This window comes from Notolepis coatsorum (assembly GCF_963971535.1).
Source record: "Notolepis coatsorum genome assembly, chromosome: 17".
NCBI classification, from domain to species: Eukaryota; Metazoa; Chordata; class Actinopteri; order Aulopiformes; family Paralepididae; genus Notolepis; species Notolepis coatsorum.
In genome coordinates this window covers 106,142,605-106,146,261 of record NC_140181.1, presented here as the reverse complement: position 1 = coordinate 106,146,261, position 3,657 = coordinate 106,142,605, and positions in this window count along the sequence as shown.

The following is a 3,657-nucleotide window of genomic DNA, read 5'->3' as shown; positions in this document are numbered from 1 at the left end:
GTGTGTGTGTGTGTGTGTTTGTAAACAAAACTCAAAAGGGTAGCGCCACCCCACTTCAGAGCAACATGGATATTACTCCCCCTGAACATCTTGGCGTGGTCTTAACCATGTTTACGGTGAAACACACCTAAGAGTATAATTAGTACTCCAGCGATTCTGCAGGGTGTCTGACTTAGGCTGCCGTATCAAAGCAGGTGGTGTTTTGTCTGTGACTCAGTGGGGATGGGGTGACTGTAGACTCTGTGTAGTGGTGTTCTGCACCTGACTTGCATAACACCACAGGTGGATTATCTGGCGCAGTGGCTAATCTAAACTGTTTGTTTGACTAGGCATGTGTTACACGGCAAATAATAGCATCAAAGCATTAATACCATAAAGCCTGGGTTTTAATGGGAATTAGTGGGACTTTGAGGTGTCGTCCTCGAACGGCCTTATTCAAACGAACCGCACAAGGGTGCGATTGCTCACCAGCCCTTTAAAGGGCCAATCGGTGATCCAAACATAAGCAGAATGGGTAGCCTCATCGTCAGAAATAAGAAATATGAATGTAGATATGTTTCCATTCTCTGGCTGATTGACTATGACGCTCCTGTTGTATATTCTGCTGTATTAAATGAGTGCTGTAGCCAATATACAATCCAATAAAGCAATATGAAGACACTAAAGTACCGGAAAAAAGGTACCATTGGGTACAAGTATCGATTCACAGGTACCAGGTACCGGTATCGGTTCAGATGTGAACGGTATCCAACCCTAATTAAGACAGGAAGTAAAGTAAGCACTGAGGGCCATGTGGGGGAGAGTGGGAACTGCCATGGATAGTAAACTGTGCTTTCAGATGCTGTATGTTAGAAGGGTCAACAATGCTTGTTCTGCTTGAGGAAACTGAGGTATTTCAATGTTGACAAGTTTACTATCAATTACAATTCATGGCCATGTTTGGGCGGCTGAGTGGCGCAGTGGGCAAGGCGCTCGCCACTAACGCAGGAGATGCTGGTATCGAGCCCAGCTCTCGGCGTTGCTACCGGCTTGGCCGGCCGTCATACTAACACAATTGGCAGTGTTAGAGGGTGGGAAAGCCGGTGGGTGGGGATTGGACGTTGTGGACAGCGACTCCTACAGGTCGGTTTGGTGACGCCGGTGCGGCGGAAGCAGGAAGTAGCGGGGGCAGCGTGAGCCTCCCACGCGTTACTCCTCGCCACTGAGAGTTCGAGCTGTTGCGGTGAAAAGATGCGACAGGCTGCCTCCTCGTGTACCGGAGGGGACACGTGATGCAAGGCTTCTATCTTCACTACAGCCGACCAGTGGGAGGCATAGTCTAGCAACGTTCAAGACAGGGGAGGGAAGAATTGGAAATACGAAATTGGGATGGGAGGAAAACATTTAAAATAAGGAGAAAAAGTAGATAAAAAAAAAAAAATTTATGGCCATGTTTTACAAATCTTTTTATTCAGTCAGTATTATGTTTTTCCATCATTTGTTGGTTTGGAAACCTAGGTGTGAAAAGGTAAAAATAAATGCTCTTAGCCGTATTGTGAACCACTGCAGCGAGATTTAGACAGGCTGGTCTGAGAACAGCCCTGCAGAAAGCCATTATAGGAGTCAGACATGCTGGTCTGAGAACAGCCCTGCAGAAAGCCATTATAGGAGTCAGACAGGCTGGTCTGAGAACAGCCCTGCAGAAAGTCATTATAGGAGTCAGACATGCTGGTCTGAGAACAGCCCTGCAGAAAGCCATTATAGGAGTCAGACATGCTGGTCTGAGAACAGCCCTGCAGAAAGCCATTATAGGAGTCAGACAGGCTGGTCTGAGAACAGCCCTGCAGAAAGCCATTATAGGAGTCAGACATGCTGGTCTGAGAACAGCCCTGCAGAAAGCCATTATAGGAGTCAGACATGCTGGTCTGAGAACAGCAGAACGCTCATCCTTCCACTACACTCAGATTATTATCACGGCCATAGCGTTTAGGGCTTTGTGCTTATTTACCACCATGTCTGTGAAGACGGTAGGTACATAGCAATAACTGCTCGGTGCTTCTTGATCCTCCAATCACAACTGTCGGTAAGCGACAGTTGTGATTGGAGGATCAAGAAAAGAGGGCAGGGTTTGAGATAGGTCCATTGGTGCCGGGCTTTGTGGATTCAGAGCATTATGGATGAGGCTCATTTGCATAGAAAGGGGAATAAGTTAAATGTTCCCCCCCATATTACCTCATTTAAATACACACCAATTGCACCGGACGCAATGCTGACAGAACGCAGTTGCCACCTCATTTCACCCCGTTGCACGTCCTCTGTGGATAGCAAACTGAGTTTCAGAGCGATATGCACCGGCTTTGCGTCGGAAAAAGCCGTGCAAACCCTTTGTGGATCCCGCCCTCAGAGTTCCATACCGAGGATTAAAACAAACAGAGTGCCAACATAGACCATTGAAAGCAGATCTCCCTGCACTATTCCTATTACACTAGTACACTACTACACTCTATTACACTAGTACACTATTACACACTATTACACTATTACAAGCGATTACACTAGCACACTATTACATTATTACACAGAATTACACACTATTATACTATTACACACAAGCTCACAGCATGATGTCACACAAATGGCTCATCCATACCAACGCACCACTCTGCAGCAAGGTGCCAGATATTTGTATTATACTATCACACTATTACACACTATTAAGCATGGCATAGTTACCTAGACCGATGAAAGTAGTAGTCTGTACTGAGTGCATTGCCACAGATAGAATAATGCACAGACAGACAGACAGACAGAGAGACAGACAGACAGACAGACAGACAGACAGACAGACAGACAGACAGACAGACAGACAGACAGACAGACAGACAGACAGACAGACAGACAGACAGACAGACAGACGGACGGACGGACGGACGGACGGACGGACGGACGGACGGACAGACAGACAGACAGACAGACAGACAGACAGACAGACAGACAGACAGACAGACAGACAGACAGACAGACAGACAGACAGACAGACAGACAGACAGACAGACAGACAGACAGACAGACAGACAGACAGACAGACAGACAGACAGACAGACAGACAGACAGACAGACAGACAGACAGACAGACAGACAGACAGACAGACAGACGGACGGACGGACGGACGGACGGACGGACGGACACGCAACCAATTTCATGATCTCCCCACAGGCTTCCACCTGGTGGAGACAACAATGTATGTGCATATCAAAAGGAAAAGAAATCATGGAGGCTTTAAAGGTTGACTGAAGACATGACTAGATTGAGTGAGAGTGAATGGGTGACCCACATTAAGGGTCATGGGATGTGTCAGAAGTCCCCTTAAAGTACTTCTCAGAGACTTGAGATAATGGCATGTGAGTCTTCCACACACAATACCGGTTTAACTTTTAACCAAAGCTGTTTGGGCAGCCGCCCATTTGTATGCAGGGAGTCTTTTGTGCCCAGATTCTAAAAGCCGAGAGCCTCTCTTCAGATGAAGATGAGCTACTTCTTCACGCATCCCTTACTCTTTAGGTAACCTGGTTCCAGTTTGATCTCCTCCGTGAGATAAAGCCTGGTAAAGAACTACGGCCGAAAGTGTCTATGGGGTAGAATTCCCGGTGTATGTACTTCCCCTGGAAGCTGCCTCC